We start from the raw sequence: 11,003 nt of genomic DNA on the forward strand, positions 1-11,003 counted from the left end.
TGGCATGTTGTGTTTTACACAACATTTCCATGGATCGTGGATGTGTTGGTGACATAACTGAGGAAATATTAGAGGACTTTAGGAGACGTGATGTTGAACTGCATGTGCCGATGCCATTTAACCCAAATACCCCAGCAGCAGCACGGGAGAGGAGAGCTTATTTGACAGAAGAGCTGCATCGTCTATAGTGAGGTAATTTGGGTGGGTTTTTCCCATCCCCATACAATGCTACTACTCGGCCTTTTACAGCCCTAACAAGAACGTCGGTTTATTCTGTTGTGAAGCGCTCCTGGCGTGCACCTGGGAAATGGAACCCTAACCCTAACCCTAACACCATGGAACAAGCGCCCTGCTTTTAAAGGGAATGTGAGATAACGGTCTGATTGGTTTATTGCACGTTACGCCCAAACCAAACCCATGATTAATGTAGCTACTTCAGACCACCCCATTTTAGATTTGCGTCGGGCGCAACAGTCATTAACCCGCCGGTAAAATTGCAACAGCGCCCAAGATCCGCCCATAAAGTGACTTGCGCAAAGTCAATTGCGCTGGAGTGCAAGATAGATCCCCTTATTCATTATTGCTATGTTTCAAACAAGATTAAAATGAAATGTTCAGTGACCTCTACCTGCCACCAAAAAAAGTAAAAAAGAAAAATGCAATCAGGTCCTCAACGTTTCACAGCATAAAACTCCGCTTGTGTGAGTCCAGTCTAGTCATTTACCCGTAAAACTCCAAATAATAGCCCAGGCTTTTATTTTCCCAAATCGCGAAACTGCACCGGCTTGTATTAGAGAGAGGCGTCTATATGAGACAGGCCTTTAATTCCCTTCACACAAAACTTTTCCTTTGCAAAGATGGAAAATATTATCGAATTAATTATTTCAAACACACTGAATATCTACCTATATGACTAGGCTATCTGGTGACAATTACGGATCATCATTCATTTAGTGTTGAGATGTTGTTCATCGAGTGAGAGCCTAACGTTACAGTAAGATCCAAATAGCGGGGATAGCCAGAACAGATGAAACACGTTTTAATCAAACGTAATTTACAAAGAGATCGTATCACACTGAAAGCTCATATTTTGTCACTAGCAATCGGTCCTTTGTCAAATACAGTTGCATTATCAGCCCTGACTACTATTTATACAAAAGTGGAACGTGCGTAATGTTTCATTCTCCCTCCTTTTCGGCACGAATGAAACAGCATGAGAGAACATGAACCATATTGTTTCTCCCATATTGTATTTGCCAAATTTGACAACAGTCTACATTTCAAATCATAGCCTACTTCCAGGCGCGAGGGAACATATTTTTTACCAGGGGTGAATAATGGATGTCCGACGATTTCGAATTTAGACAACTAAATACGCCATTTCAGCGCCGTGTATGAGTAGGTCTAAGAGTGAGAAGTTTTATAATGCCCTGGGCAGCCACATTCCACTGCAACTATGCGCAGGACTTGCCACTCCGACTCATCAATAAAAACTGCGCGCACACACACCAGACCCATTAGAAGCGCACTTGACTTTACATCATTAAACTATTTCAGTATATAGCCTAGTCTAAGGTAAATTCCTTTTCTGACTTAATTCTCTTTATCACCATGGCGGTACGCATTTAGAATAAAGAATAGCCTAACGTTCGCAAACCCTTCTGGTTTTGTTGCCAGCATAAAAACAAGCTTACCATCGGCCTATCCGCAAATTTTAAACAAAAGGGATGAATTGAACGATGACGAAGTCGGACATATAGGCATAGTTCCTATTGAAAAAGTTATACAATTTGGAACTCTAGCTTTCCCCACCGCAGTCTTTTAATGGCATCTAATCAAAACGTGCACAGTCTGCACCATACTTAAGCCCAAATCACACCAAAGATTTGTGACGAGATGAGCGGCAACATTCTATCAACCAGCAACTTCATGCAACATTCTAAAACCTTGCAACTGTGACCAGACATGGTGAATGCTTTGTGACGGCTTGCAATGACGTGCAACATATAATTCACACCGCTGCAACTCCTTTCTGTAACTGGGCTTTAAACAGACAATCTGACGGGTTTTAGAAGATTAAATACAACCCGAAACTAAAAAACAGACCTGGGCCCAGTTCCCCGAAAGCATCTTAAGCCTAAGAGCGTCATAAAGTCCCTCTTACGAACGTCTTAAGATTTGCCGTTTGTTTCCCGAAACCATCGTAGCTTAAGAGCGTCGTGAAAACACTCGTAGATCTATGAGTGCTCCAGAGTACTCGTTACCGGCTAAGAGAGTCTTAACAGTACTTCTCACTGAGGTCACCAACAGGACATACAGAGGAATTACAAATTAGAATACATAATCCAACTTACATTCCCATTCTTTATTGTGTTTACCTGATGAATCAGATTTTAGCGTGCAAAATAGCATAGCCTACATTTAATGGTCATAATAATGTGATGAAAAGCGGACAAAAATGCAATCAAGTTATGAAACGAGACGTTGCCAGAATATATTTTAGAGAAAGCAACATGTGGTTTAGTCTGTAGCCTACTGCATCAAAATCGAAGCCTACACATTTCCTCTCTTTGCTAAGTGAAGGCTATATTTTATTACATGTAGGCCTATGAGGTAAAAAGCAGAGAAAGCAACATGTGGTTTAGTCTGTAGCCTACTGCATCAAAATCGAAGCCTACACATTTCCTCTCTTTGCTAAGTGAAGGCTATATTTTGTTAGGCCTATGAGGTAAAAAGCAGAGAAAGCAACATGTGGTTTAGTCTGTAGCCTACTGCATCAAAATCGAAGCCTACACATTTCCTCTCTTTCTTACTCGACTTCTTTCTTATCTTCAAACGTGTTCTTAAGTGACACCGCGAAAAATTATTGCATGGTGCAACAATCTAATCTTAAAATAATTACAATTATTTATGTCTCTGTGTGGTATATAACCTACTTGGGATGCTTACATGCAGATGTCAAAGTGTCTATTTTTGTATTGATGTGAATTAATGTGTAGATCCGAAGTTTAAATGGTAGGCCTATAGTTGTGACGTGCAGTCACCTGACATCACCGTCAAATCCCTGGGCCCAGTTTCCCGATAACGACGGAGACACGCTCTTAAGAGGGTTTTCTACGATTCATCTTAACGATCGTTCGTTTGTTTTTTTCGACTGTTTCCCGAACATGCTCGTAGCGTGAACGCGCGTGCACTACTCTTAAGAGGAGCTGTCCACGTTAATAGTTCTGAAATATCCTCTAATTTGATGGTGATGTCAGGTGACTGCATGTCACAGCTATAGGACTACCATTTAAACTTCTGATCTACACATTAATTCACATCAATACGAAAATAGAAACACTTTGACATCTGCATGTAAGCATCCCAAATAGTCTAGGTTATATACCACACACAGACATAAATAATTGTAATTATTTAAGATTAGATTGTTGCACCATGCAATAATTTTTCACGGTGTCACTTAAGAACACGTTTGAAGATAAGAAAGAAGTCGAGTAAGAAAGTGAGGAAATGTGTAGGCTTAGATTTTGATGCAGTAGGCTACAGACTAAACCACATGTTGCTTTCTCTGCTTTTTACCTCATAGGCCTAATAAATTATAGCGTTCACTTAGCAAAGATAATGGCAAACTATTCTGGCAATGTCTCGTTTCATAACTTGATTGCATTTTTGTCCGCTTTTCATCACATTATTATGACCATTAAATGTAGGCTATACTATTTTGCATGCGGGACTTTACAACGCTCTTAGGCTTAAGATGCTTTCAGGAAACTGGGCCCAGGCCTCTATTGGAGACTGGCTTTGGAGGTCTGAAAGGAGGAGTGGAGGAGGAGGAGGAGTGCAGTATGGAGGTCTGAAAGGAGGAGTGGAGGAGGAGGAGTGGAGGAGGAGGAGGAGTGCAGTATGGAGGTCTGCTAGGAGGAGGAGGAGGAGTGGAGGAGGAGTGGAGGAGGAGTGGAGGAGTGCAGTATGGAGGTCTGAAAGGAGGAGTGGAGGAGGAGGAGGAGTGCAGTATGGAGGTCTGCTAGGAGGAGAGGAGGAGGAGGAGGAGTGCAGTATGGAGGTCTGCTAGGAGGAGTGGAGGAGGAGGAGGAGGAGTGGAGGAGGAGGAGGAGTGGAGGAGGAGGAGGAGTGCAGTATGGAGGTCTGCTAGGAGGAGTGGAGGAGGAGGAGGAGTGGAGGAGGAGGAGGAGTGCAGTATGGAGGTCTGCTAGGAGGAGTGGAGGAGGAGGAGGAGTGGAGGAGGAGGAGGAGTGCAGTATGGAGGTCTGAAAGTAGGAGTGGAGGAGGAGGAGGAGGAGTGGAGGAGGAGTGCAGTATGGAGGTCTGAAAGTAGGAGTGGAGGAGGAGGAGGAGGAGTGGAGGAGGAGGAGGAGGAGTGGAGGAGGAGGAGGAGGAGTGCAGTATGGAGGTCTGCTAGGAGGAGTGGAGGAGGAGGAGGAGTGGAGGAGGAGGAGGAGTGCAGTATGGAGGTCTGCTAGGAGGAGGAGGAGGAGTGGAGGAGGAGTGGAGGAGGAGGAGGAGTGCAGTATGGAGGTCTGCTAGGAGGAGTGATTGCATCATTGCCTCAGGAGGAGCTGCATCATTAGTCTCATTCAGGCAAGTACAAATGTATGCATGATATAATATTGCTGTTGTTCATTTTAGCTGTCATTGTACATTACTCACTCTATAATGTACAATGACATTGTAGCTAAATGTTGTAGAGCATAGTGACCTATGCAGTTAGGACGAGTCAGTGCAGTGGAGGTATCGGCCGAACAGATTTACAGGTTTCCATGCATCAGGGAGAAACAGAAGGCTCCCTATGTTATGAGATGCATCAGGGAGAAGCAGAGCCCTATGTTATGAGATGCATCAGGAAGGCTCCCTATGTTATGAGATGCATCAACAACTATATGAATGAATTTGGCCTAACTGTTGTGCTTGAGTATGATCTCTAGGCAAATGTGTATGAAGGGCCTCTAACTTTTAAATAAACAAGGACAATCAGTGTGTATATGTTTCAATCTATGATGCTTTAGGACCTGTAAATGATTTGATGCCCTGAATTTGCAATTTTTGCATGACCATCTCATAATATAGGGAGCCTTCTGTTTCTCCCTGATGCATGGAAACCCGTAAATCTGTTCGGCCAATACACAGTGTTCAGGGCAGCTCATATATAAACACAGTGTTCAGGGCAGCTCCTATATAAACACAGTGTTCAGGGCAGCTCATATATAAACACAGTGTTCAGGGCAGCTCATATGAAAACACAGTGTTCAGGGCAGCTCATATGAAAACACAGTGTTCAGGGCAGCTCATATAAACACAGTGTTCAGGGCAGCTCATATATAAACACAGTGTTCAGAGCAGCTCATATGAAAACACAGTGTTCAGGGCAGCTCATATATAAACACAGTGTTCAGGGCAGCTCATATATATACACAGTGTTCAGGGCAGCTCATATGAAAACACAATGTTCAGGGCAGCTCATATAAACACAGTGTTCAGGGCAGCTCATATATCTCACAGTGTTCAGCTCATATAGCTCATAGTGTTCAGGGCAGCTCATATATAAACACAGTGTTCAGGGCAGCTCATATGAAAACACAGTGTTCAGCTCATATGATAACACAGTGTTCAGGGCAGCTCATATATATATACACAGTGTTCAGGGCAGCTCATATGAAAACACAGTGTTCAGGGCAGCTCATATATAAACACAGTGTTCAGCTCATATAGCTCACAGTGTTCAGGGCAGCTCATATGAAAACACAGTGTTCAGGGCAGCTCATATATAAACACAGTGTTCAGGGCAGCTCATATGAAAACACAGTGTTCAGGGCAGCTCATATACACAGTGTTCAGGGCAGCTCATATGAAAACACAGTGTTCAGGGCAGCTCATATATAAACACAGTGTTCAGCTCATATAGCTCACAGTGTTCAGAGCAGCTCATATGAAAACACAGTGTTCAGCTCATATGATAACACAGTGTTCAGCTCATATGATAACACAGTGTTCAGGGCAGCTCATATATATACACAGTGTTCAGGGCAGCTCATATAGCTCACAGTGTTCAGGGCAGCTCATATGAAAACACAGTGTTCAGGGCAGCTCATATGATAACACAGTGCTCAGGACAGCTCATATATAAACACAGTGTTCAGGGCAGCTCATATATAAACACAGTGTTCAGCTCATATAGGTCACAGTGTTCAGAGCAGCTCATATGATAACACAGTGTTCAGAGCAGCTCATATATAAACACAGTGTTCAGCTCATATGAAAACACAATGTTCAGGGCAGCTCATATGAAAACACAATGTTCAGGGCAGCTCATATATCTCACAGTGTTCAGCTCATATAGCTCATAGTGTTCAGGGCAGCTCATATATAAACACAGTGTTCAGGGCAGCTCATATGATAACACAGTGTTCAGGGCAGCTCATATGATAACACAGTGTTCAGGGCAGCTCATATATCTCACAGTGTTCAGCTCATATAGCTCCAGTGTTCAGTTCATATATAAACACAGTGTTCAGCTCATATATAAACACAGTGTTCAGTTCATATATATACACAGTGTTCAGCTCATATAGCCCCAGTGTTCAGTTCATATATAAACACAGTGTTCAGCTCATATAGCCCCAGTGTTCAGCTCATATATAAACACAGTGTTCAGCTCATATACGTAGCTTGTGTTCAGCTCATATAGCTCACAGGCTTTTCATTACTGTAAATGAGAAGTGCATTGCAGTCTACAGCCTACAGTGTACTCTGAATGCCTCACTGAGTTGCTTTAGCTCAGAGAATGGAGTTTAGTGTTTTAGCAATTGGAAAAAAACACACACACACACACTCACACGCTGACACACACACACACGCACTGACACACACACTCACACTCTGACACACACACACACACTCTGACAGGGCCAGTGTTGTGTACACACCAGTTCTGTATGTGTTTTTATCCAAAGACAACGTGGAGAAACTCACACACACACACACACACACACACACACACACACACACCTTCTGTCTCTCTTTCTCTTCCTCCCTCTCTCTTCCTGTCTCTGTATCTCTCTCTCTCTCTGTCCATCTTGGTATGTGTGTGTGTGTGTGTGTGTGTGTATCTCTCTCTCTCTGTCCATCTTGGTATGTGTGTGAGTGTGTGTGTGTGTGTGTGTATCTCTCTCTCTCTGTCCATCTTGGTATGTGTGTGTGTGTGTGTGTGTGTGTGTGTGAGTGATAGAGCAGTATTCAGAGCAGTTCATTACAAGACGTGTGTGTTTGTGTGTGTGTGTGTATTTCATCTAAACAAAAAGAATGTTCTTTTAGCCTTTAGTCTTGACCTACTCATGTCAACCCACATCACACTCACACACACACCCCCTCTCTCTCTCTCCCGCTGTCACACACACACACACACACTCAAAACATTACCCAGTAACAGTATTAACAGAACACACTCACTAACTTATCTCATCCTCTCTCTGACACACACACACACAATGAAAATAAATAAAAACAGATAGTAACAGTATTAACAGAACTAACTCACTGACCTCTCTCATCCTCTCACACACACACACCACTACCAGACACACACACAGTACACACACACACACACACCACACAACTACCAGACACACACTTCACATACATACACACACACACACACACACACAACGATCAGACACACACACACACAACTACCAGACACACACACACACACACACACACACACACACACACACACACAACTACCAGACACACACTTCACATACAATGGTCATTAAAATCTGTAGAGAAGCATGTAGTGGACTGACACAATTTCACACAATACAAACACATAGCATAAACACAAACATACACACACACACACACTCTTAAAGCCCACATCTATACACACAAACACACACATAGCACGCACACACATTTATACAGTACAAGCACATAGCATACACACACACACACACATCTATACAATCATATAGCACACACACACACACACAATACAAACACATAGCATACACACACACACACACACACACACTCTTAAAGCCCACATCTATACACACAAACACACACATAGCACGCACACACATCTATACAGTACAAACACATAGCATACACACACACACACACACACACACACACTCTTAAAGCCCACATCTATACACACAAACACACACATAACACGCACACACATCTATACAGTACGAACACATAGCATACACACACACACACTCTCTCTTAAAGCCCACATCTATACACACAAACACACACATAGCACGCACACACATCTACCTTGAATTTTCCCTGGGGATCAATAAAGTATCTATCTATCTATCGATCTATACAGTACGAACACATAGCATACACACACACACACTCACACATCTATACAATCATATAGCACACACACACACACACACAGTACACACACACACACAATACAAACACATAGCACTCGCATACACAAACACACACCTCAATACATGCAAACACACACACACAGCTTTGCACCATGCGAATAAGTGTCCCCTCGGTGTAGTCCATTTTCAAATCCACTCCGGGCCTGGTGTTACCTCTGTAACACACATACCCACACACACACACGCACGCACGCACGCACACAGACACACACACTCACACACACACACACACACACCCACGTGCGCACGCACGCACGCACACACACACACACAGGCTTTGCACCGTAACTCAGCTTGGTGTCGGGTTTCAACACATAAGTGAGTGAATCACTGCATTGTCACAGCAGCACCAAGTGACACCAAGTTAGAGGACTGCAGGGTTTGCTTTTAGCTTACACTCACACACACACACACGCACACACAGTGTTTGCCTTTTGCTTACACACACACACACACACAGTGTTTGCCTTTTGCTTACACACTTTTTGCAGAATTTGGCTCATTATGTCAAAACTATATACTAAAAAAAAAAAGCATATATAAGTATTTAGGGGGCAGCCGTGGCCTACTGGTTAGCGCTTCGGACTTCGGAGGGTTGCCGGCCGTTGCCATTGTCTTTGACAATGAGCATCGCTAATCAAATCGCGTGGAATGGATACAGTGCGTCAGATGGAGGAAGCTAGTTATGTCTTGGAATGTTGGTTAGATGTCACCTCACTGTAAATGTCTTGGAATGTTGGTTAGATGTCACCAAATGTCTTGGAATGTTGGTTAGATGTCACCTCACTGTAAATGTTTGACTGGCCTTTCCTCTGTTCCTAGAGTATGCCGAAACATTTGGAGGGGAATCAGAGAGTGGTAAGTCCTGGGAGGGTTCATCTTATTATTTATCTTCCATGGTCGGCATTGCCTTTGTATTTCCCCAAAATGTTCCATCTAAGCAAAGCAAAGGCCTACTAAGTTTGAAAATAGTTTGCCACCTCATAGTATGATTAGCCAGTGCTCTGCTTCTTGTCGGCTGTTTATTACATCCAGCACTTCACCGCTCGGTTGGCCATTTCTGCGGCCAGCATGCCAATGGCAAATGCATTGTGCATGGAGCATTGTGTTATATTAAATTATCTTGCATGTAAGAGCTGGCATTATGTCATGATCACTTCTAGTAATAATCACATTTGATTGGAATCTCCTGCAATTCCACAGGGATTCCTTTTGCAATTTGTGTACAACAAATGTTATATTGTTTGTTGAATTTTTCTTGCCTCCTCCTTTGGAGCTTGCCAGAGGCTGAAGCAGTAGGCTACTACATACAAACACAATCGTTAATCGACTCAAGGCATTCCAGCCTACTAATTTAATAAAAAGTAAATCATGCATGATTAAAAAATAACTCAATGTAGGCTACTTGGCTACGCAATAAGGTTTCCATTACAACAAATGAATGAAAGCGGATGCTTTGTCTTGCAATAAAGGGCGGGCGGAAATCCCGACACTCTTTCAACTACGTGAAACCGTAATAGTGAACCATCAAATACCCCCATATTTCAGTGCCCATCAGTCCCAACATTTAGCAATATAATCAAACAGTCCAAAAGTAAATTAAATCCCAAACCAAACCAAAAATCTTATGCTTTTGATAACCTACTGGTATGCCGCACCAAACGAAATGCATGTCTCACAATAAAACTCACGTCAAAAATAAAGGGCTGTCTGTAATACAAGCCTGCCCCAAATAAAGACCTGTGCTTTGAGCAGCCTAAGTAAATAATTTAAGGATTTGAGGAATAATTTGAGGATTTACGGTATCTAAACAAGCCTGGATTACTTTATGATGGTTGTCAGTAGACAAACTGGCTTCAGATATCCAACAGAGTGAATACGATATTGTGCAGTCTTAGATGGCTGTGGTTAGTGACATGATGCTGTTAATGGGGGTTTTTACGTAGCATAGCATAAACCTATAGCTTATTATTTATTTAGCATAAACCTGTATCTTATTATTTATTTAGCATAAACCTATAGCTTATTATTTATTTAGCATATTATTTATTTAGCATAAACCTATAGCTTATTATTTATTTAGCATAAACCTATAGCATATTATTTATTTAGCATATTATTTATTTAGCATAAACCTATAGCTTATTATTTATTTAGCATAAACCTATAGCTTATTTATTTAGCATAAACCTATAGCTTATTTATTTAGCATAAACCTATAGCTTATTTATTTAGCATTAACCTATAACTCATTTATTTAGCATAAACCTATATCTTATTATTTATTGAGCATTAACCTATAGCTTATTTATTTAGCATTAACCTATAGCTTATTTATTTAGCATAAACCTATAGCTTATTTATTTAGCATTAACCTATAACTCATTTATTTAGCATAAACCTATATCTTATTATTTATTTAGCATTAACCTATAGCTTATTTATTTAGCATAACCCTATAGCTTATTTATTTAGCATTAACCTATATCTTATTATTTATTTAGCATAAACCTATAGCTTATTTATTTAGCATTAACCTATAGCTTATTATTTATTTAGCATTAACCTATA

This window comes from Alosa sapidissima, chromosome 15 (genome assembly GCF_018492685.1).
Source record: "Alosa sapidissima isolate fAloSap1 chromosome 15, fAloSap1.pri, whole genome shotgun sequence".
NCBI classification, from domain to species: Eukaryota; Metazoa; Chordata; class Actinopteri; order Clupeiformes; family Clupeidae; genus Alosa; species Alosa sapidissima.